Source organism: Spea bombifrons, chromosome 1, assembly GCF_027358695.1.
Source record: "Spea bombifrons isolate aSpeBom1 chromosome 1, aSpeBom1.2.pri, whole genome shotgun sequence".
Classification (NCBI taxonomy): domain Eukaryota; kingdom Metazoa; phylum Chordata; class Amphibia; order Anura; family Pelobatidae; genus Spea; species Spea bombifrons.
The window spans coordinates 29,299,896-29,326,383 of record NC_071087.1 but is presented as its reverse complement, the minus strand read 5'-3'; the positions used below and the strand labels follow the sequence as shown (position 1 = coordinate 29,326,383).

Here is a 26,488-nt window from a genome sequence, read left to right as displayed (position 1 = left end):
CCAGCCCAGTATCTGGTTGCTGTTTTTGCTTCTGTATGTGCTGTGATTATATGCCTGATTTCCTGGACTTTGACCTTTGCTTTGATAGACCGTTTCTTAACCCTGTCTGCTGGCCCTGACCTCTGCTTACGTTTGACTCTGCTTCTGGATATCCCCTGTCTGTACCGCGTACCTGTTTTGTCCCCCGTGCACTCTCACTGCTCAAGTGATCTCTCCATACTGTCACTCTGAGCATTGTTATTTTGCAAGGGTGTGCGCCATCTCCCGCAACTGGGCTCCAGCTCCTGGTAAGTCCTGACACTTGATTTCCAACAGGCTGCATGTTGGATGCCCCTGCTCTCACTTATGACATCATGTGGTATCCCATAGATAACTTATTCATATCATAATCCTCATCATTGTTTGCATTATAACTAAGAGTACCGTATTTGCTCGATTATAAGACGACCCTGATTATAAGACGACCCCCCAAAAAAACAAAAAGCCTGAATATAAGACGACCCTATAGGAAAAAAGTTTTACTAGTAAATATTAATTCATGTAAACTAATTTTCATATTTAATAAAAGCTATGATTGAGAAAAATATATTTTTTATTTCCTTTTATTTGCCAACCTGCCCCCCCCCAGTTATGCACATCTGCCCCCAGGCTTGCCACTCTGCCCCCAGAAATGCCTTATACCCCCTATTTGCCACTCTGCCCCATGATGTGCCTTTTAACCCTCTATATGCCACTCTGCCTCCAGAAATGTCTTATACCCTCCTATATGCCACTGTGCCCCATGATATGCCTTTTAACCCCCTATATGCCCCTCTGCCCCATGATATGCCTTATACCCATATATGCCAGAGTGGCATATAGGGGTATAAGGCATATCATGGGGCAGAGGGGCATAAAAGGCATATCATGGGACAGAGGGGCATATAGGGGGTTAAAATGCATTTCTGGAGATGCTACCCCCCCCTTACACATCCATGCTATCACACACACACTCATTTACAAACATTTAAATACTCATTCATTCCATTAATCACACATACACACACACTCAAACCCCCCACCCCCTTACCTGAACTGCAGATCTCCCACTCGCAGACTTCTGCAGGGGCCCGGCTGTGCGAGCAACTTCTCTGGCCCCGCCCCCAGAGGAAGGAGGGGGGAGGTAGAGTTATGTGAGGACTGTGCTAGCTTCCTGTTTCCTGCTGCTAATAGCAGAGACGCTGCTCGCGATCAAAGCCCGGTAAGCAGCACGGCCGAAGCAGAATGAGGTCTGATTAGAAGACGACCTCGATTATAAGACGAGGGGTATTTTTCAGAGCATTTGCTCTGGAAAAAACCTTGTCTTATAATCGAGCAAATACGGTAATAGATATAGATGTGCAAGCTACACTGAAGAGACTGCTCTGCATGGAGTAAGAGGGAGGGAAGCTGTGTGAGATGATTCTGTTTCTCAAAGGCGCACATTGCCTTTTAATGTATGGGACATCCCGACCATGGGGACTGTGGGGTGCTGCCCTTGGTCAGGCCTAGAGCAGCCCCATAGTTAAATACAGCACTCGGTCTCTCAGTTGGTCTGCTACTTTCTTTGACCTCCTTGCCAAAGATTTGTGTAACTATGGTATTAAAGTGCGATCTATGTTTATCTATTTTGTAGAAAGGTAGCAGACATAACTGAACTCATTAGTTTGAAAAAAACAAAGTACTTTTACAGCACTTAGACTGCTCTTGAGAGGCTACAGAACAAATGCTACATGGATTCATTTCCAAAGCATTGTAATCAGGTAGGGCTCATAGAATAGCATTCTTGTTTGCCTCACTTTTTATTTTATCTACTCAAAATAGAGAAGCTTTTCATTGGAAGCTAATTGATTATGTTTAATCTTAAATAGAGCATTTTTTGTCAAATACATTTCCTTGTTACATCACTAGATGGCAGTATATCACTTCTTTATGGGAGTGAATCATTTCAACTGGCAAAATAAACAGGGACAAAAATACATGAATAATAGAATTTTACATCCATAGTTTCCCTTATGAGTGCTGTCTATTTGCATTTGGTGCCTTGTACGATATAATACTGATGAGACATACAGGGAACTGGTATAAACTTTATTACTAGAAATTACATGCATATTTACATAACAAAACAGGATATCTTATGTGTAGAGGCACGCACCCTGCTGTATGTCTGTACAAGTTCAAACAAAATGTTATCTGGGTACAGACTGACAGTTTGTACTGTTCCACCGGTATAGGCAAATTTTAAGACTCTCACATGAGATGTTATTTTGTAAAGGAAATGACTAAATATGTGTGTGTTAATTGATGTTAGAGATCTGACCCGGAAAAACATTTCTTAAAGGTTTTCAGAAGGGCTGAAATTATTAACATTACTATTAATATAATTGTAATTGAAAATGGAAGTCTAATAGATTGTAAGCCTGCAAGAACAGAGCCCTTTTTACTTCTGTACTAGTATTTCTTTAGTTGTGGTAATGTTGTCAATATGTATATCATCAATTTTAATTGTTAATTTTTGCTCTTCTCGATTTTCTCTTCTATTTTTTCTTTCTATTTCTATTTGATTAGCAGCACCTTTCTGTTTAATTCCTATGGAAGCAGTAAGACTGTACTTAGTTTTTCATACATGGCTTCTCCTTTTTGCCTTTATTTTTGTTAAATAAATAATGACACTGTGTAATATGTCATGTGTTGTTATTCATCTGAGGTTGTATTTACCAAAATGTTAGACCTGTTATATACCATGACATATTATGTCCTGATATGTAAAACCATAGAATTCAAAGAGGGTGTGGTTTAAAGTTCACTTACTATAAGAAACAATAGGATTCTGTTGAATTCAATTTTCATAAAAATATTTATGGACTTTTTTAACTATTACTTCAAATTTTGTACTGATGATGGGAGTTCATGTCATTTGTAACGTTCTTTCTTAACGTGGTGGAGGAATGCACTACAGATAATAACCATTATCAGACATGAGCACAGCTGCCGTGATGTTAAAGAATTTCATGATGTTTGTAAACATGTCTGTAGGGCAAGATAAACTCATAGTACTAACAGGAATACTGTTTTCATGCACCAAAATGAACTAAACAAAATATCCTTTAAATTCATATTTCTTAAGATGATTGACTTCTGCAAATAACTCTTGTGTCAATCAAATCATTCACCCTCTATCTCATTTCCCCTCAATGTTTTTAAGAGTAAGGGTTTCCTCCTCTCCAGTAGGTCACTTTTTTGTTATTTATGTATGTTGTGCACATTAACGATATTGGTCATTTTAGATCTCTCCTCTTGGAAGAGTGCTTGGAAATCTGCTGCCACTTAATAATTGTAATGTAAACTTAATAATGAATGTGTTGTTGACTTTGGCATTTTAGCACCCTTTTAAACATGCACTTTGAACTATAATTATGTTTATGGTGGAAACCAGTGTTAATGCTACTGTTCAGGCAAACTTTTTCTTTCGGGGGGGGGGGTTGATGGGCACTCCAGCATTTTCGACAAATTGGGACACCTGTGGTGGGTAATGTGGCTAGAGGTAGGGAGTGATGTGGTCAATGCAGAAGGGGACTTGCCCATCTTACATGAATAGTATTAAGAGGAGGCAAGGTGGGAGCTCTAATTGAGGGCTTTGCTGCTATAGCACTAGGTCAATCATGGGAGATCAAAGTATTTCCCAAACAACACAATGCCCACAATGTAATTTTTCCTACAAGCCTGTTTTTTCTATAATACCGACTACATGCTAATATGTTTGCTTGCCAATAGTATGTTGCTTAGATTATAACGTTTTTTTTTGCATTTTCTTAAAATAGTTTTTCTATCTACCCAACATTAAACCCCATAATTATAACTGATTCTGCCACAACGTTTGTGAACATCTGAAAAACTCTAGATAAAAAAATGTAACCCCACCCAAGAAAAGGTAAGAAGAAAAATGGTTATAACTCTCCACTGATCAAGACATATATGGAAAAGAAAATCGAAATACAAATTAGTTCCAAATAATTTATTGTTAATTCTGATGATTCTTATGATTCTTTTATTATTATTATTAATAATAATAAGATATTATTTACACTGGGGAATAACCCAGGATAAAGGAATGTAGGTAATGATTATTCCTCTGTGTATTTTAAAATCATAAAAGCACATTACAAATATACTGGTTCAGCTCATAATACCTATATACCCACGGAAGCCATAACAAAATGCTTGTGTGGATGTTTAGGCACCTAGATAATTGCTACCTTTTTGTTTTTAAGTTGCTAAGAATGTATTTAATTTCCCTTGTGCTTATCAGATATCAGATAGCAGAAGCACTGTGTGTTGGGAGCATCATGAAATGGGTTTCCATGGCTGAGCAGCTTCACACAAGCCAAAAAAATGACTGTGCGCAATTCCAAACGTCATCTGGACTGGTGTAGAGCACACTGGTACTGGACTCTGGAGCAGTGGAAATGTGTTCTTAGGAGTAATAAATCATGTTTCGCTATCTGGAAGTCTGATGGACGAATCTGGGTTTGGCAGGTGCCAGAACGCTACTTATTGGAATGCATAGTGCCCGCTGTAAAGTATGATGGAGGAAGCTTAATGGACTGGGACTGTTTTTCTGGGTTTGAGCCCCTTAGTTCTAGTCAGGGGTAATGTTACACATTTTAGATAATATATGCTATTGTTGCACCTGTTTGGAGAAGACACTTTACTGTTCCAGCATTACTGTACCCCTTTGCACAAAGTCCATACAGACATGGTATGACAAGTTTGGTGTGGAGGAATTTGAGGGGCTTGCACATAGCACTGACCCTATCCCCACTACACACCTCTGGGATGAATTGGAATGCCGATTACGGGCCAGGCCTTCTCGCTGAACACCAGTGTCTGACCTAACAAATGCTCTTGTAGACACACTCCCAGAAGAGTGAAGGATGTTGTAGCTGAAAAGGGGTAACCAAATCCATAGTAATGGTTTTGGAATAGGATGTCCAACAAGGTGATATAGGTGTGATGGTCAGGTGTCCACATACTTTTGGTCATATAGTGTATATATATATAAATATAAATATATTCATATGTGGGCTATAATTCACCCAGAACCTTCTACAAATATATGTTACTTCCCTTTAAGCACAAATCTCAATCTGTATGTGTAAAATTACTAGGCATTATGTAAAAGTACATATGCAATTAATTAGTTTTAATGGATGGGAAAACTTTAAATTAGGTGGAATGAAATAGTATGTAAGAACAATCAATTCCCTGAGTGCTGTAAGTCTTCATAAGAGTACAAAGCACATGACAATCAACGGACTTGCATATAATTTCACCAACCGTGCATTTTTTTCTGCTAGTGATATTCAATTCACTTCTAACGTCAAATGTTCTTTTCTCATTTAACTAAACAATGACTAGCTCACTTTAGTACGTCCTGAGCAGAATATGGACAGACTGTTCAATCAAAATGACGACAGCTGTCACACCCACTGCACACTAGAGGTTTTACTTCCAGATAAGTGTTTTCCCTGTTCATTTTCCTGACTTTCTTTGATAACAGACTGTTCTCGATCAAAAGTAAACATATAACACAAATTCAAAGAATGAAGGTCAACTCGAGGTCTCTTAAGGCAACAATTCCAAAAGTTTTATTTTAATCTGATCAAAGAGCAGTTTATAGGAGAAACCAATCCAAAAATAAGTTAAATTACTTTTTGAAACCATGGGAACACTGATGTTTATGTTCTAGATCAGCAACATAAGGAGTTACGCAATTAGCATTCAATTGCTATACAACCCTGTATGTCTAGGTTGAAAAAAGTCTAAGCTATGTATACAAACACCTTTTTTCATTCATTTTAGCATGGAGGCAGTGGGTAAAGTTTTTGTTTTGCCAAGCTTTGTATACACAAAAAGAGAGGTTGGAATGCAGCACTCAGCAGTGAAATGGTGCACGAGCCAGGGTACCACCAAGTCCCTCAATAAATCCAAAATAAAGAAGCAGAGGCTCAGCACTTCAAATAATAAGGTGAGTTTATTTCACACAGGCAACGTTTCGACGCACAGGTCTTTCTCAAGCCTTGAGAAAGACCTGTGCGTCGAAACGTTGCCTGTGTGAAATAAACTCACCTTATTATTTGAAGTGCTGAGCCTCTGCTTCTTTATTTAAGCTTTGTATACAGTCATTTATTAACCCCATTAAGGACTGGGAATTTGATAACTTAATGACCAGAGCTTTTTTAGCCATTTTTACCATATATTGGTTAAATCTAGGGTTTTTTTTCTGCGTTTGATATACCCACACAAATTTGACATTTTTTCAGCTTTCTTTTGAAACCATAAAAACACACAAAACATTATATTTATTAGTGACAATATGTAAAAAAAAAAATATATATATATACTTAAAATATATATTTTTTTCTACACAGAAATAACGGCGGCTGAACACAATTTATGTTCAGCTGCACTCCCTGATTACAGGAGTGCACTATAGACATATTGATTTTCTAGAAGGGAACATCCATCCAGGACCGTCTTTAACTTGTGGAGAAAAAGTAGCCTAGAAGTTGGCAAGGTGTCCATCACAATTGTGGTGTACGCTCAGGGCCGGCCCAAGACATAATGCCGCCTGGGGCGAAGTTTAAAATGCCCCCCCCCATTATCTACCCTTCCTCTGCCGCCCTCACCTATTATCTACCCTTCCTCTCCCTCCCTATTATCTACCCTTACTCTCCCTCCCTATTATCTACCCTTACTCTCCCTCCCGCCCTATTATCTACCCTACCCCCCCCTTTATACTTACCTTTCAGCAGTCCTGCGGCGAGTCTCCCTGCTCGGTCTCGGTGCCGGCTTGTAATGCTGAGTGCCGGAAATGACGTGACCGAGCTAGAGGGCTCGCAGAGGAGAGAGAGGGGCACCGGGCGGGTACTGACAACTTGGTAAGCGAAAACCACTCGGCGCCCTCTCTCTCTTCCGCTTTAAAAAAAAAAAAAAAAAAAAAAAAGGGGGGCTTGGGGCGGTCCATGGTATTTGTCAAAATGCAATAATTATGTCAAGCGTTTATATGAAATCATGCGAAATATTAGTTACTAATTCTAGGTTAAAACATTTACCGTGGCCGTGTTAGTGATTGAATGCATTCTGTTAGTTTGGATATGTGAGATAAATGCATGTTTTGCACCATTGAAGTCTTTTTGCTGTTGATCTATGAAAATCAGAATTGGCCAACAGGCAAAATTGCTCAAGTGAAGAGAGAACATTGAGTGCTCTGAGCAGATTAATCCGTTCACTGACTTTTCACTACAGAAGTTGCATGGATATGACAGATTTCTGTCAAATGATCTGTTTCTGACAAGCACAGTCATGTACTTTAGATGCAGTAGTAATTTCATAAAACGGTAATCTGTTATCACTTCACCAAAGGAAGTTTCATGACATTAAGCGGACATACTATATCGATTTTCAAATGGTAAACTTTGTTTGTTGTGACGCTGTAGGAAAAGTAGTTGATGGAGTTTTGCTAACTGGTGTGGGCTCAAGCTCCTCATTGTACTTGGCCCAGCTGGTCAGCATAGGAAGCCCAAGCTAAATTGGCTAAATGATTCTACTCATTCATTTAATGGGACCTATTATACAGGGCTGGACTGGCTCGCTGTGATACTGGTACATTTCCTGGTGAGCTGCCTGGCATGGGGATGGTCTGATAGCGTCCTCACAGGCTTTGGCCATAGGGACACACGACATAATGTGACCTCACAGGTTTGAAGCAGCCGCCTCCTGAGAAAGGGAGCACAGACAGTATTTTAGGAGGAGAAAGTGTATGTCTGAGTGCTATTATTTAATCTCTTTAATACTGTATTGAAAAATACCATCACCTATGGCAGTGAATTGCAAGCTTTTATATGTCTAGTCAGAAAAGGATAAGAGCCTTCTATAACATCTATAAATATATTACACATTCAGATAATGTAGACAATATATGACCATTATGTTAAAACCTTTTATTAATATAACATTTTAGATCTATATAAGTGATTGTTCTGCCCAGCAGGGTTTGAGAATCTTTACAGTTCACCTTTTTGCCACCTTAGACTTCTTTAGTAAATTATAGCTCCATCTAGCGGTGTTAAGTGGTATTACACCTTGTTTTTCTAGTTAAAGAATAATGCATTGTGGGTGATTGCAAGGCATTCTGGGAGGGAGGAGCCTCCATTTTACAGTCTTCAGTCACCAGGACTCATCATCAGAGCTGTTTCTGTAGGTCTCCTTCCAAAACTCCACCATCTGTGTAATAGCATATCTGGTGAGACATTTACTTCTGTTTCAGGGACATTATAGTATTCAGAGCTGTTCAGTTATTTGTATTATTACTCAGGAAAGTTAACTGTTAGACTGTTAGCTAGTCATGTCATTCTATGTATAGGCAGCCATTTTGCCATGTACTTAACTGTTATGTAATGTCATTATACATGCATTTCATGTGCCTTGTACTTATACATGTTATTTGTATCCTTATAGTTTTACCACATCACATTACCACATCACATTACATGTGTGTAATCCTGTTTTGCCATATATACTCAACAACCTGTTCACCAATAAACAAGTTAAACTACAAAGAACAGTCCTCTTATTTGGAAGACAGGAATGGTTTATACTGAATGTCAGACTGCACACTGAGTGAACGTGTAAGAAGACAGAACAGTAAAACAGATTGCTAGTCACCAGCGATAGTGGATCTGACTGTACGGAGCCGCCATCAGCAACGCAGTCCTATGTACAGGATTGCAGCGGCGGCCATACAGTCACAAGAAGCGAGAGTGCAGCCCCCAGCAAGCGCGACACGATCCAAATCACGTTGAAGTCCGTTCCTAGTCCTACCTAGACTGAGTCTGCACAGAGACATTAAGCAGCCAGCAAACAGGCACACCATGTCCACTAGCAAGGCATCAACATACGGGACAAGGTCACGAGCAAGCCGCTCTAGCAAGTCATCAATAAAAGAAATGGCTGCTCTCGCCCGTGCAGAAGCTGAGGCTGCAAAAGTAAGGTCTTCCTTTGCTGCACAAGAGATGCAACTAAAGAAACAGACAGCGTGTCTGCAGGCGTCACTGGAAAAACTTGCAGCGGAGAAAGAAGCGGCAGCCGCAATAGCCAAAGCAGAGTTCCTAGAAGCCACGGAGTTCGCTGAATCTGAGAAACACAGCCAAGTACTCGGGCCAGACCTAGATCAACAAGATCCAGCACAGCGCGTCTCAGAATATGTCCATCAGCATCCCAAGACAGATGACAACTATGATCCAGTACATCAACCAGCTTTTACAGAGTGCCAAAGATCCTACCTTGAACCACAGTACCTCGAGCAGGACGATATGCGACAAAGCGATGCTGACCACAACTACCGCCCTAAAGAACAAAAGCTACGTCCTTCGCTTCGACTTCAAGGGACACCCTTCGCGTCAGAACGGTATTATACAGACTTCCCTAAGCCAGAAATCTCAAAAAGGTATGGTGATACACCACACACTCAGCATAACAACAGCACACCGAGTAGTATTGACGCTAACCGGGCTGCCATGGACTTCGCTAAGTTCTTTGCTAAACGGGAGCTGGTTACCAAGGGACTTGTAAAGTTCACAGATCGCCCCGAGAACTACAGGGCATGGCGAGCCTCCTTCCAGAACGCCATTAGGGACTTAGATCTTTCCTGCAGTGAGGAGTTAGATCTCTTGGTAAAATGGCTTGGAAATGAGTCTGCTGAACACGCCAGAAGAATCAGAGACATTAACATAAACTATCCAAGCAAAGGCCTAAAGATGGTGTGGGAAAGACTTGATGAGTGTTATGGGTCAATAGAAGCTATAGAAAATGCTTTATATAAGAGAGTCGATAATTTTCCCAGAATAGTGGGTAAGGGTTACCAAAAGCTCAGGGAACTCAGTGACTTACTAATAGAGGTACAGGTTGCTCAAGCCAGGGCTAGCATTCCTGGACACCGCCCGAGGTGTTAATCCGATTGTTCTAAAACTCCCTTATAACCTACAGGAGAAATGGATCACGCATGGTTCTCATTATAAACAGGTTCATAATATACCATTTCCCCCCTTCAGGGTGTTTGTAGACTTTGTTGCTCAACAAGCAAGGATCAGAAATGATCCCAGTTTTGACTTTACATTGTCATGTCCCACTACCCCTGGTGTCAAATCTCATAAAACACCAGTGGCAGTCCACAAAACTAATGTTGCCTCCACAGGTTCTCCTTACAGGTCGTTTAAATCCTCTCAAGGGAACAAACTCGAAGATCTTACCAGACAATGCCCCCTGCACAAGAAACCACATTCTCTACTAAAATGCAGAGCCTTCAGAGAGAAGTCCTTAGAGGACCGCAAAGAATTCCTCAAAGAAAACAACATCTGCTTCAGATGCTGCAGTACAACATCGCACTACGCCAGGAACTGTAAGGTCAGTGTGACATGCACAGAATGCGGTAGCACAGAACACAACACGGCTTTACACCCTGGACCACCCTCTCAAACATCATCCCAAGGAGAGGGGCATGACAGAAAGCAGATAGACACTGACATAGACACCCCAGCAGTCACTTCTCAGTGTACAGAGATCTGTAAAGGACTTGCAGGAGGGAAGTCCTGCTCAAAAATCTGCCTTGTCAGAGTTTATCCGGTCGGTCACCGAGATACGGCGATCAAGGTATATGCAATCTTAGATGATCAAAGCAATAGGTCTTTAGCTAAATCCACCTTCTTCGACACCTTCAACATCGTAGGGCCCGGTTCTCCCTACTCCTTAAAGACATGTGCAGGTACCGTTGAGACGGCGGGGAGGAAAGCAACTGGGTACAGGGTAGAGTCCATAGATGGTCATACCTGCTTGTCCCTGCCAACCATACTAGAGTGCAATCACATTCCTGACAACCGGTCCGAGATACCTACACCAGATGTGGCAGCATACCACCCCCACCTGAGGCGTATAGCTCACTTGATACCGGAACTGGACCCAGAAGCCCCAATAGTCTTACTCCTTGGAAGAGACATATTACGAGTTCACAAGGCTAGAGGACAGATTAACGGCCCCCAAAACGCTCCATATGCCCAGAGACTTGACCTAGGATGGGTCATCATAGGAGACGTCTGTCTAGGAGGAGCGCACAAGCCGACCTCAGTCAACAGTATGCTCACCAACACACTTGAAAATAGACGTCCTTCTCTATTCCAGCCATGTCAGAGTAGTTTCCTGATAAAAGAATTGCCACATAGCGCTCCCGTGCCTTGTCCTTTCGTGGATCCCTCCTGTGAAGACCACGCCTGCGATGGTGAGCAAGATCACTTAGGGTGCACAGTCTTCCACAGGACAAGAGAAGACCACAGGGTCGCAATGTCCATAGAAGACAGGTTGTTCTTGGATATCATGGATCGAGGAATAGTAAAAGACAAGTCAAAAAGCTGGGTCGCACCTTTACTGTTTAAAACCCAAGACTACTCAAGTGATCTAAAAGACTTGGATCTTAGCACAGACTCCCTTCTGATGCAGCAAAGCCTCGGTTTGCTCTGGGATTTAAAGGCAGACACATTCACCTTCCAAATCAGCAAGGAAGAAAAAGCCTTCACACGCAGAGGAGTCCTGTCTACCATAAACATCTTATATGATCCTCTGGGATTCGTAACGCCTGTTACCATTCAAGGTAAAATGTTGTTAAGAGACTTCACCACAGAGACGGCTGATTGGGATGATCCGCTTCCCATGGAGAAAAAAGACCTGTGGACAGGATGGAGGAAGTCTCTCGAAGCTTTGTCCAGCCTTCGTGTGGCACAACCGTATGCTTCCGTGCCATCAACTGAAGTCAAGAAGCAAAGACTTTATATCTTCTGCGACGCTTCAGTCAAGACGATTGCAGCCGTAGCATACTTGAAGACCAGAGATGTCAAAGAACAATGCCATGTGGGTTTTGTTATGAGCCGGACTAAACTGGCGCCACTCCGCGAGCATACGATACCCAGACTGGAACTCTGTGGTGCTGTGCTTGCAGTGGAGTTGGCCGAACTTATAACAACAGGAATGAACCTGGAAATCGGGGAAGTCGAATTTTACACGGACAGTAAGGTAGTCCTAGGATATATTTGTAACGAAACGAGACGCTTTTATGTCTATGTCAGCAATCGGGTGCTAAGGATCAGGAGATCCACTTGTCCTAAACAGTGGCACTATGTGTCCACACACCATAATCCTGCGGACCATGCGACTAGATCTGTTGCAGCAAGTCACCTTAAAGACACAACATGGTTTATGGGTCCTGCATTCCTGTACCGTTCAACGTCTTGCAACATTGAACCTGACTCGTTTGGATTGGTAGACTCAGATGCCGACGAAGAAATCCGACCTGAAGTATCTGTTCTATGTACGGTGACTTCGGATCACCAACTCAAATCTCATCGTTTCGTCAGGTTCTCCACCTGGATGTCGCTTGTTCGTGCTATAGCCTGTCTAGTTCATATCGCTCAATCTTATAAGTCAACATTATCTGAGAGCCAGAAGCCCTGCAAAGGTTGGCACCACTGCAAACATGCCTTTACCGCTCCTAATTTGGAAAAGTCCAAGAACATAATAATTTGCACTATACAACGTGAATGTTATGCTGAAGAAATAGACTGCCTCACGCAGAAGACCAGCAGTCCGAGTGCTCCTCTTGGAGAATTCAACGATAAAGACCTCTACAGACGACAATGGAGGCAGGTGCAAAGTCTTTCTAATGCCTTCTGGGACAGGTGGAGGAAGCAGTATATCTCTACCCTACAGTCGAGAAGGAAGTGGCAAACTAGCAAGCCGAACATCAGACCTGGGGATGTGGTGCTCATGAAAGACAGCCAGTCGCACCGGAATGAGTGGCCACTGGGACTCATCACCAACACATTCCCAAGCAAGGATAGGAATGTACGCAAGGCTGAGGTCAAAGTATGCAGGCTTGGCGAGTGCAAGCTATTCCTCAGGCCGGTAGCGGAACTTGTTTTATTGTTTTCACCTGAGATACCTAGTAGTGGCGTCAGTTGACGCCAGACGGGGAGTGTTCTGCCCAGCAGGGTTTGAGAATCTTTACAGTTCACCTTTTTGCCACCTTAGACTTCTTTAGTAAATTATAGCTCCATCTAGCGGTGTTAAGTGGTATTACACCTTGTTTTTCTAGTTAAAGAATAATGCATTGTGGGTGATTGCAAGGCATTCTGGGAGGGAGGAGCCTCCATTTTACAGTCTTCAGTCACCAGGACTCATCATCAGAGCTGTTTCTGTATGTCTCCTTCCAAAACTCCACCATCTGTGTAATAGCATATCTGGTGAGACATTTACTTCTGTTTCAGGGACATTATAGTATTCAGAGCTGTTCAGTTATTTGTATTATTACTCAGGAAAGTTAACTGTTAGACTGTTAGCTAGTCATGTCATTCTATGTATAGGCAGCCATTTTGCCATGTACTTAACTGTTATGTAATGTCATTATACATGCATTTCATGTGCCTTGTACTTATACATGTTATTTGTATCCTTATAGTTTTACCATTACATGTGTGTAATCCTGTTTTGCCATATATACTCAACAACCTGTTCACCAATAAACAAGTTAAACTACAAAGAACAGTCCTCTTATTTGGAAGACAGGAATGGTTTATACTGAATGTCAGACTGCACACTGAGTGAACGTGTAAGAAGACAGAACAGTGATACTCAATACATTTAAACCGCAGGAACATGCAGGTAGCAAAATAATATATACTACTATTAAAGGAGTTATCATAAATTAAAAGAAGGGAATTCTTCACAGATATACAGTAGCTGTAAGGCTGCCTAGGGACATGGTGCAGGGGCCTTTTTGATGCACCTTGAAGAAGCTGAATAATAGCAGTGAAACATTTTTTTGTGATATGTCTTATTTGTTGTATTTTATTTTATGCACATAAGTGTTGAGTTGCGCAGATCACTTTCTTTTGCTTTATTTTATCTGAATCAGTACCATCATATATTTTTTTGTTGTACCTGCTGGACTGTGAAGCAAAAATAGAGGTTCAAGCTCATTCATCTCTACAAAGCAGGTCTTACGTACAAGGTACAATGCGTCCCTTGGTAGTTTATCTTGGTGAAGTCTCCCCGCTGCTTTGGCCCCACCAAGTGTCTCCAAAGCTGAACCTCACTAGAGATTTTTTTTTTTTTTTGAGAGAGAGAGGCAGTCTGGTGTGTGCGGGAGGGGGTCCCCCGAGTGACAGTGTGGTGTGTGTGGGAGGGGCTCCCCCCAAGTGACAGTGTGGTGTGTGTGGGAGGGGGTCCCCCCAAGTGACAGTGTGGCGTGTGTGGGAGGGGGTCCCCCGAGTGACAGCTCACTAGAGATTTCATTAATAAAAGCTGTTAGTTGGCCAGCTTGTTTGGTGAATAGTGAAATTGCTGAGTGTTTTAACCTGAGTAGGAGTAGAGATGGAGCCACATTTTTTAGTGTTTGGTTTGATTCATACTATAATTCAGTGGATAAACTCCTATATAAACTTACGCTTGACCTGGAGCTTGACAACAAATGTCCCCCCATTGCATCAATGGTGGATTCCTCCTTACGCAGGAAGAACCATCACAACATTCACATGGTTGCATAAACCACATTTTAGTGGATAATTATTCTATAGTATTTTATTTGAAACTGATCTTCAAATCAAATATAAATCATTTTTGATATAACTGAGCTGTCCTATAAATCCCAACATAAACACATCATATTTAGGCATGACAACTATAAAAGGATGAATCAAAACCTGCTCCAACTAAATCCTACCAGTGTCTCCTGTTATTTTGACTACAGCGTAATCCTAGTTTAAGATTTATGAGTGGGGAGCAAGAACTGTAAATTCAAACAAACAATAGTTCATAAACAACTTTTATATGAGTTCATTTTCTACAGTATGCTTCACTTTATGCCTGTGAGTCCCAGTTTTTTTTTCTTCCAGGATCAGAGCATACGTCATCAATGCATTTCATTCTTGTCATTACTTGTTTTCATGACGCTGGGTTTGCAACAAAGGAATTTAAAAATTTCTATGTGTGTTCTAGTTGCTATCTATAATTTACGTTGGTTAATTGTGGAGGCAGGTATTGCATTTGTCGGTTTTTAAACATATACGGAATCTACCTTTTTCATGGGATAAGTGATCAGCAAAGAGGCTTCACCTATTAACACTATTCATGAACCGCTTCTTATATCACAGGCAGGCCTATTAGGGGTTATTGTGAATAGGTGCTCACGAATGGATCTGGTTCTTTTTTTTTTTTTTTTTTTACATATTTGAAATTAAAATATATTTCCCCAGCCCATTAATTTATTTATGAAAATACTTTATTTTTTCTGAAGGGTGTTTTAAAAGAAGGAAAGATGTTCATAGAATAACAATTTAAGATATCAATTCATTTTAATTTCTCTTTAAATCCCATTAATCCCCCTAAATAACACACTTTATTTGATTTTGTGAAAGTGTGGATTTCATCATGTTTTGGCTTAGTGTAAGTATAAGTTAGAGTTTTTTTGTACAGCAGTAAACCTGTAATTTGTAGCCCGCAGACAGTTGCAAATACCTTTATTGTTTTAACTTTCATCCTTCTTCTACAAAAAATCTGGTTTGTCAGACCCTGTCACCAGTCTCAATCTAAGAATCCTGACAAGGAAAATGACATCAACTTGTTCCACTCTGTATGAAGGGTTAAGGTAAAGTGAAAGACGTCTTAGTTATATTTGTCCTATCGCTGCCTCAAGCCACCAACACAAAGAGAACAAAACCTAGCTGTGAGATAAACTGAGTAAAATTAATAGATTTTCTGTAAACCTATGTATTTATACCTGGATGTAGCTGAAGACACAACAGTCAGAGTTGTGTTGAGATCAAGGATTCCTGTGATATCCCAACAACAAGTACCCGTGACTCTAAAGCAGAATGGGTCACAAGTCATTTTAGACTGAGATGAGATATTGTACATACAGCATTAAGACACTAAAAGTTGTATTTAAACAGTACCAACAAGAAAATGGAAATATGGCCAGTAATGTTTGTCTTAGTCTGTCAATTCTGTCTTGTCATAGCTCTTGACTACGGTATATGTGTTATAAGAAGAGATGTGTTAATTTGTCACATTATAAGAGGTCACAATATGTAATATTATAAAAATGAGTGCTTTAAATGTTAGCAGATATGGATAAACCTATATGGTGGCCCGTTTGGAACCATAAATAGAAGGTTTTATTGGGTAGAGAGCCACAGAGGCTAAGGTGTTTGGTCTGTTGTAGATAGAGATTTAATGTTGGCTTTGAAAGAATAATAAGTGAATTTGGTGAAGATGACACCTTTATTGGCTAACTAAATTATATTAGATTGCAAGCTTTGATTTCATTTAACTCTCTTCTTTAGGCTTATTATACAGTTGAAACTGAGGTCTAAGGAATACCAATATTCATATTTATTAGTAAAGCATTAAGGAATATGGGTTATACTAACACAGGAAAATATTTAGGGATCACCTAGGTGTTTTAGAAATAAAAAGACAATCCTTTGTGAAGCAGCTCACCTACTTCAAATTAGTATGATGTGTGATCTCAGCCTTGTGGTCCAAGTCATCATTATGAGTGGTCTGGGGTAGTTGGATACACAGCCTTCTGTTTTAGTACCTTTTTTATATGAATTTAGTATTATTTGTATATTTCATCACTTAGTATGAATGTGAACAAATACTTTAATTGTACGTTTATGTAGGATTTATTTCACAGGTTAGGCGCCACTTCTGTAAATACAACAATTTATCTTCAGCAACATCCCCTTATAATAGTCATTACATGTAGTATTTTATGTCTCAGAAGACCAAAAAGCTGCTACATAGTTCTTTTATTATTTTAAAAACTTTTAGGTTGGGGCAGAGAAGTTTTTTTTTTCTATTTTATAATTTTAATGAGGGTATGAGAGGATTGGGTATCTTCTTTTCCCTTTTCTTATATCCCTAGGGTCCATGTATTTATAATTTTTATTAATATTTCATCTTTTCTGAAAAGGAAGAATCTTTTATCTATCCATTTTTATCTATCCATTTTTCTGTTTAGACAAAAAGCCGGAAACTGGGTGGTAGTGATATGGTCTAATAGAACTGTAGGAAAGAATTAAGATTATGATAGTATTTGGTATTAAATCAGCCCTGTTGCCAGTAACCCCCCCAAAAAAAACCAAACAAACAAGATGCTATATTTATTAAAAAAAAACTATTAAAAACTATTATTTTCTGCCTCAGCATGTTTTTCTTTATATAAATTATTTAGGAAGCCTGTCAGATTGAAAATCAAATGAAAAATGCCAGGGGGCTGGATCTAGCTTTATGGAAATGAATATGACCTCTGATGCTAATAAATTATTGATCAGATTCCTGTTTTTCAAATTGATGAGTTTAGTTCATTCAAAATATTTAAACCTACTTTAAATAGGGAGCACAAAAAGTCACATGTTGTGAATTGTATTTCAAATATTTTTTGCAAATTATTCTCCTGTTGCAGATCATACAAAAAAAAACATTTAATGGCTCTAGTGGCGTTTCATGCATCTTTTATAACCTGCAATAACCTTTAGCTTTAGAAATAAATAAAAGTAAAACCTAGAAAATGGAATAAACATTCTGAAGGCTTTGAAAGAACTAATAATTTTTCTTTTACTATTTCTGTCGTTCGGTTCCAGGCCTGGTATTTGTTAACGTTAATCTGGAATGTAATTCCTGCTAAATTGTTTAACATGCAGACAAAATTATCCAATAAATTGAGTCATGTTAGTTTTAGTGTTTTATTATTGCAGAGGTCATGTTCTTCTGAGGGAAAAAATAGTAACTGTATTAAGACATTTAGAGAAACAGAGGTGACCATTATTATAATGTATGTGCCATAAATAACTAAGGTTTAATCTAATTATTCCCTTTAGTTCCTCCTACACCTGCCATAGCTGTCACATTACACCATACCAGAATGAGAGTGAGTGAATGATGCCTACATCTTTCACATACCTGCCTCAACTCCTCATAGGTCATATACATTGGTTAAGCTGCTTGTAGAATAATAAGATGACCCAATTACACCCCATCATTCATAATATAGTTAGCAATTCAATTTATAGCATTTGATATTTGTACATAAAGAACTAGGTGAACCAAGTATCTTTTCTTCAGATGCTTTTATAGTATGCTATTAGATTTATGACATTTGATACTAATAGATGGAGAATTGGATGAGGAAGGCACTGCATGTTTTAAGATCACACTGTAAATTTCAACGGACCTACAAGGGTTAACAGCAAATATTCATAAATGCCAACCAAGACTGCAACGAGAAAGATCCAATTACAGTGAGAAAATTAATTTCCATAGAAACTGACATGTTTTCTAAATATGTTTATGACTATTACTGAATTTCACAATCTAGTGAGTGTTCAGGATGAATAATTAAAAGGAAGTACATTATGCGTTCATTTTTTTTCCAGGGTATAGACTTGTGCTGCACAATATTGCAATTTAGCCCAGAAAACTCATTTTGTTTTGTATAGACCAAACAGCAAAATAATATATAATACAATTTGCATTCAAGCATATATTTGATTAGGTTGGATGTTTCATTTTCTATACTTTCTATATTTAAGTAACATTGAGCTGTTTTTCAAAACTGGAAGAGCATTTTCTAAGGTTTGACAGATGCAAAAAAAAAGATATATTGAAAAATAGCATAAATAGTTATTTAATACATGGAATGACAAGAACAAAGAGAATGCAAAGGTGAATTTGATATATTAGGATGCACTAATATGGAATTCAGCTTAAATTAGCTCATTCCTTTTTAAAATAACATAGCCTCTGTCTGGCTAAGCCTGCCCATCTCTGACATTACAGATGTAACTTTAATCACACGTATCATACAGAACACCGTACTCAATCACACTCACCGGCCATCACACTCACCGGCCATCACACTCACCGGTCATCACTGTGTAAATGTGGATCTGTAAAGCTTTGCTGTTTCACATGCATGGTGGGAGTGACTGCTGTGGTGTAATACTTATGGGAGGGCTTTGGACAAATAACAAGACTTTGTTGCTAGGCAGCTGTAGTATTTCAATAAACTTTTGAGAAAAACAAATTTCTTTTTGTTCTCTCCACATGATGGAGATTTTATCTGGTGATATTTTAAAAGGCCCGCTATGTGGAACAGCACCTTCAAAGAGTAAGATTTATAACTGAATGATCTCAACGTGAATAATGTGGAGTACAAACAAGAGGGGTATTATGAAACATTTAAATATTTAAAAGGGTTAAACAATGTATCAGAGGGGCATATATTTAAGGTGGATACATTCTAGGGCAGGGAGGCTTAGTATATAATTAGACTGTCAGGGTCTTCGATACCTCTGTAGGCTTTATATCTTGTCTGAAAAATTAACTAAAATAGCTGCAAAAATGTAAATGTATATAAAAGTATACCTGTAGATCGAAGGTGGACTGGGAGCAATTAGCTCAGAGATAATGGCCAGCCAATTGACCCAGTAATATAACATACTAAAAAACATTTGGCCAATAACATGCTTTGTGTACATTATCTAGTCCTGTCTAAGATAAATTCACCAAAAAGGACTACATAGGAAACCATGTAGGAGCACGGAATTGGGTTGGGTATAATGTTTACTTGAGAGAAAGGAGAGAGGAAAGAGGAGGAGCCATGTGAAGGAAAGGTATTATGGAGCGAAAAAATAAATGACTACGCTGCCAAATCCACTGGGTCAATTGTTGCCCCAATTGTTGAGGTATATGATTTTGGTCAAACCAATGGCAGCACAATACTGTACAATCAATAATGGCTGTAGTAATGAGGCTCTGTTGAAGAGGACTGAAGCTTTTTACAGGAGATCCGTAGTCTATAAGATCAATCTTTATCAATATTAGAAATGTTGTTGGAAAGGGAAGGATCAACACAATAGGTAGATTTTTGCCACCTTATAATGGCTATAGTGTGTTTATGGGATGTGTAGTACGCATGTCCATAGTGGAGGTTGGCAGGCAGGCAGGCAGGCAGGCAGGCCGGTGACACAGCATGAGTCAATCTGTGGCCGAGCTGGCTTCACACACAATCCATGCCAGGTGCTGGGAGAAGTGGTCTTAACATATAAGTAGATCTGAAATTTCAAAGCAAACATGTGCATAAACACTATGTTTGTTAGTTTAGATATAATTGTCCTTTTTTTATAACTTGCCGAAATGGGGCACCTCTAAATCTTTTTTGTTATTATGACTAAAATCCTACAGTTTCCCCTACACCCAGGCTTTTCGAGCATTAAGGATGTGTGGCTGTCAAATATATCTAAATTTGTAGCGAGCGAAAGATCATGCACGACGATTATATGTCCATGATAATTTGGAACGTTATACGTTACCAGTTATTGTTGTTTCTTACTAATATGCTGATGCAGGCATCTGTCTTGTCTTGTGAAATAGTATGGCTATTTTATTCATATACCTTGTAAATCATATATGATACTTTTGGCATCACGCATAATAGAAAAACTAGTGATGTGAATGTCTGGCAAAGATTTGACCTTAGGTAAGCAAAAAAAGTTGCTTTTCTCAAGAAAACTCAAAACACCATTCTGTTTTGCTAGTTTCAGCTTGTTGAGCAGACCCAAAACTGAGGAAGGTGAAAGCATAACCTAAATACACAACTTCTTACTGATGTACCATTATTTGCCTACTTTTCCAAAAAAAATAATTGTAACAAATGTTCATGTAAATATAAAACCAGTAATCTTGTCTAACGCTGGAAAGTAATTAAGACCCTTTATAAGTTATTCTATATGTTTTTATAAATGTAAGCCAGTGCTTCTGATCTCCAGAATATGATACTGTTATATAAATCAATAAATAATGACTATAAACCTTACTACTTTAGCCTATTTTACACATTATGTTAAATTATATGTTTAAATAAAAGTAATAAACCACACATAGACCCCACCTTTAGTGATGTCCTGAGGTTAAACAGTGCAAATTGTTTTACAACTGTAGCATCCATTTATTTCTAGGGCTAGCAGGCTTTGGGGTAAAGGTAAGGAGGCTCATGATTGTGCTCTGGATTCCTTTTCCTAGACTTGTCATCACCTTTCTTTCTTGCATCTTCTTCCAACCATCTCCAAAGCAGCAGTATTTTACTAAGATCTCCCTGTTCTATCTAAACTAATCACTTAAATGCATGCAGGGCAGGTCCTCAATCAAACGGTGCCTTCAGTGCCCCACCCTACAAGTCCTGTGTCTTTTATATATCTATATCTATCTATATATCTATATATCTATCTATATATATGGAATGCTAATGTAGGCATAGATCTCTTGTTCACGTCCATCTGTATTGTGGAAGCTTGCATTGGTTTATCCTGTGGCTGTTGGTACCCCTGTGGTCAAGACACCAAAGGCAGCTGTCTGAGTCGCCTTGCGCTAACAAGAAGACATGGCTGATGAAATATATACATGTTCATACATCTTCAGTTTCTCAAGTCTCGTTATGCAGGATTCTAATATGTGCTCCTACCAGAAATTATATTCCATGACGTTCATCTAGTATGTTGTTAATATATGGTACATAGCGAAATGGTCCTCGCTATAGTAATATGGGTTTATGGCACTTAAGTAACATCACCATCAGGGGTTTATGATATCATTATCATCTAGCTGATCTATGCTTATTTCATCTAATTATGTCATGAAATAGTTGCCTTAAACATCACAGGAGAGCAATAAATATGTTTTCCACACTGTATGTGCAAAGCCAAGGTGGTATACAAAAGGGTTGCGCAATTTTGTGCTTTGGAGATATTCTTGGAACAGTCATGTATAGTTTTTATAATAATCTATGTAAGGTTCTGTATGTCATCGTCTTATATAATTCTCCTTTATGCGAGCTAGAAGCCATGCCTGAAATTACAACTGTCTGTAAATATGAGCCTTTTGTTTCAAATGCTTATAGTATCCTGACAGCAGTAAAACATTAAATGGTCATCATTAGAACATCTGCTTTTAGTAAGTATATCCAAGAACAAAAAGTCCATTATATTTACATTTCTATTTATGTATCCGATTATGATCAGCCCTTGATTATGCTTACGACACATGAGGAAATAATAATTTTATTAAAAAAAAGATTTTTATATTTTGTCCAAGTCTCCTTCTATGTTTATTTCCTTTGTAGAAATGTTGCTTGGATTTCAGTATTAATGTGTATTTTGTGTTTAACTTTCACTGAAGCGTAATCCAAGGACATTGTTTAAACCAGAGTGTAATTATACTCTATGGAGTGAGTAACGTACAAGCAAGAGGTTTGGCCGAAGAGATTAAAAGAAATCTGACAGCTGTTGGCATGCCATTGTTTTTGTAAAATATTATCTCAGGGTTCAGTGAATTCCACTGAAATTATACCAAGAATTGGAAGCGCTAGTGCTGTTTTACGGAATGGAATGCCAGATGAGACTCAGTAAACCTTTGGTTACATTTTAATGAACAGAGCATTGAGTAATATTTTAAAGGAAAAACTACACAGAAAAAATATACCTTGTTTACTAGATAGCAACACAGTTACCATGAGACCAAACTTGTTGAAAGCCCAGGCCTTTCCTAGAAACTATTCTTAAATTGTTTATAGTTGTCTGGTGTACTTTTTATGCGATACACTAGCAGGTACTTTAGTTCAGATGAGAATGGGCACCATTTACCTTGCTCTAAGCTGAGTGCTCATTCAATAGTTTCACATTTTAGCTCACATTTGCCATTACAGAGGAACATTTGCCACCAGCATATCACTGTACCCCCCCCCCCACAAGGGACAGTCTAGAACCTTATACCTATACATTGGACCTCTTAATGTATATGTTGTTTCCATAGAAACTGAAAAAAAAATTCTACTTTTACTCTGTTGTTTTCAGGTGATTAAACATATAATACAATTATAGTTGGTATAATAGCACCTTTAATAACAAAGACTATTTCTATTTGAAAAGACAAGAATTAACACCCAATAGTTAGTACTCAACATGCAATAGACCAGGCTGTCCACTTGGCAGCAAGGGTTTCACACTCACAGCAGCGATAATGTTTTGTTTTAGAATCCAAGAAACAGAAACAGCTCTGTGTGTAAGCACTAGCTTGATATAATCTGCCTCTTTTTATCTTGGCATGTTATGAGTGATGGGGACAGGTCAGATTGTGCTGTTTTCCACTAATGGAGAAGCATTGATCTCTCTTAAAGGTCAACAAATTATCTTATCTAGTACTCAGAGCACTTGGAGACCCCAGACTTCAAATCTTCTTTGGCATTGTTCTCTCTTAATTTTACACATGGGGTGAGTTTATTGTGACTCTAATATAATCCAACAAATGATAATACAAACAAATGAGGCTCACCATGACACTTAACCCATGTAATACCGTATTTGCTCGATTATAAGACGACCCTGATTATAAGACGACCCCCCAAAATCTGAATATTAACTTAGGAAAAAAAGAAAAAGCCTGAATATAAGACGACCCTAAAGGAAAAAAGTTTTACCAGTAAATTCATGTAAACTATTTTTTTTAATAAAAGCTATGATTGAGAAAAATATTTTTTTTTTGTTTTTATTTCTTGTATTTTCCAACCTGTCCCCCAGTTACGCACATCTGCCCCCAGGCTTGCCACACCAATATGGCACTGTGGCCCATGATATGCCTTTTAACCCTCTATATGCCACTGTGCCCCATGGTATGCCTTTTGACCCCCTATGTGCCACTCTGCCTCCAGAAATGCCTTATACCCCTATATCCCATTCTGGCATTTAGGGGGTTAAAATGCATATTATGGGGCAGAGTGGCATATAGGGAGGTATAAGGCATTCCAGGAGGCAGAGTGGCATTAAGGGAGTTAAAAGGCATTATATAGAGCACTCTGCCTCCAGAAATGCCTTATACCCCTATATGCCACTCTGGCATTTAGGGGGTTAAAAGGCATATTATGGGGCAGAGTGGCATATAGGGAGGTATAAGGCATTTCAGGAGGCAGAGTGCACTATTAAATGCCCCCTTAACGCCACTCTGCCTCCTGAAATGCCTTATACCTCCCTATATGCCACTCTGCCCCATAATATGCCTTTTAACCCCCTAAGTGCCAGAGTGGCATATAGGGGTGTAAGGCATTCCAGAAATGCCCTACACACACACACACACAACACACACACACACACACACACACACACACACACACACACACACACACACACACACACACACACACACACACACACACACACACACTTACCGGTGCTTCCAATTTCCTGCTGTATTGCCGGGGCAGCGGGTTGACGTCTCATTCCGCGGCAGCCGGAAGGAGGTGGAGTTGGCAGCGGGGGTTTGTATGCGTCCGTCGCAAATACCTTCCCCGGCTGTCAGAGATCAGGAACTCTTGAAGTCTGATCTCTGACAGTCGGGGAAGGTATTTGCGACGGACGCATACAAACCCCCGCTGCCAACTTCACCTCCGGAAGCACCGGTAAGTGTGTGTGGGGGGGTGGGGGGCGACGACAGGAGGATCCAGGTCCCCTGCAGCGGTGCGGGGGATCTGGATCTTAGTCTCCTAATCAGACCTCTATTTGAGGTCTGATTAGAAGACGACCCCGATTATAAGACGAGGGGTATTTTTCAGAGCATTTGCTCTGAAAAAAACCTCGTCTTATAATCGAGCAAATACGGTATATTTGGTAACATATAGAATGTGTAGCAAAAAACATGTAATTTCAAAACATGATGACCATGGTGTGGTCCTATAGCCCTGACCATTATCATCGACGTGAAATGTATAGGCCATTCTCCATTTATTAACACCAATACTATGGAATCATTTAATCAACTGGTTGGAGAGGTGCCAGAGCTGGAGTAAACCTATTGCAAACGCTGAGAATGTTCCTCCTCGTTCTAGAGCAAAATATTTGACCTCCTCACCCAAATTATTTATATGAATATAATGGAAAATATATTTTGTGTAAAAAATGATTAACAATGAACACTCTGTTAATTAACTGCAATTGCTAGTTCTGGAGATTTTTGAATGAATTACCGTAATAAGCACCACGGATAATTACTGCTTAGCTTATGTCAAGACGGATTCAACGCAGGTTTTAGTAAATAGGCCCAATATATTAAAATTCATGGTAGGAGGCCTTTATTATTATTTTTTTTAAATACATGTGAAGTTTGATTCACAAAAGTTAAAAACTCTTTAATTATGTGATGGGTATTCTGTTTAAAGGAAAAGCAAAACTCTGCTGTTGAAATGAATATTTTTATGATGAAGATAAAACCAGAGATGACATCTTTGCTGTTTTTCATTTTCTCACGTTCACTCCTGCTCTGAAAGCTCTACACAGTTTTGAAATGTTTGGATAAATAGATATATTAGTCTGGCAACTTTTTGGGCTATTTGCCCTTACTTGTCTGCTTTTGCTCTGCTTAGTATTTAATTGAAACTGAACAGTTGATATTATTAGATTCATTTAAGACATATGTGAAATGTAATATTATCCAACAAGGAGTCCAGACTGTCAGATATATTAGAATTTTTATTTGTACTGTGGAAATATTTGGATATATAAAAAAATGAAACCGAGGAAAACCAACCCAACTGAACTGTTGACAATACAAAGGATCATCATGTTGTTGAACAACATAGATCAGAAAATTGTTTTTTGTTCTGTTTCATGACTCCATCATTAACATTAATTGATTAACTTGTTTGGGGGCTCATTAGCATCTAGCTTGGGGGCTCATAAAGCCCCGTGACTATAATGAGTACATATATACACTTTAAACTAGTCTGCAAATTGCTAGTCTAGTCTGGGATTTATACTTTTTTTATGCCTGTAGCTGACAATGTAGTGATAACAGCAAAATTCTATTACTCAGGATGAATTTTTTTTTTTTTTATCAGTATTAGGCCTGGAGTAGCCATTTGGAAAACCTGTACCAGATAGCCTTGGGCCACTTAGCTTTACTACACCTTGTGCAACAGATCTGGACTGTGCATATACCTGGGAACTCTCCAGGTTTGACCCGGAGAACTCCGGACCACCACAGGTTCTCCGGGTCAACACCTGAATCCTCTGGGCCGTGGGTCTTGTCATGCCCCATTTCCCCTTTAAATGGGGGTGGTTCCCGTGATGTCAGGGGGAAGCCCTCTATGTCAGCATGACCGCCCACTGATGTCACTGGGACCACCCACTGACCTCAGCAGGACCTGCATCCCGTAAGGGAAGGCTCAGGATAGCCGGAGCCCAGAAGTTTCCAGGTATGGCTGTGCAGCCACAGGCCAGATACTCACAGCCACGGGCCAAATACTCACAACCACACA

General features: G+C 39.3%; 1 long non-coding RNA gene across 1 annotated transcript; it reads left to right on the top strand.

The window, feature by feature from the left end:
- Window positions 1-8,284: 8,284 nt before the first annotated feature.
- LOC128483477 (uncharacterized) lies at window positions 8,285-8,645 on the top strand. The gene is made up of 2 exons (XR_008351075.1): window positions 8,285-8,326; window positions 8,542-8,645. It is a non-coding gene; the product is annotated as an uncharacterized LOC128483477 (long non-coding RNA).
- Window positions 8,646-26,488: the final 17,843 nt, after the last annotated feature.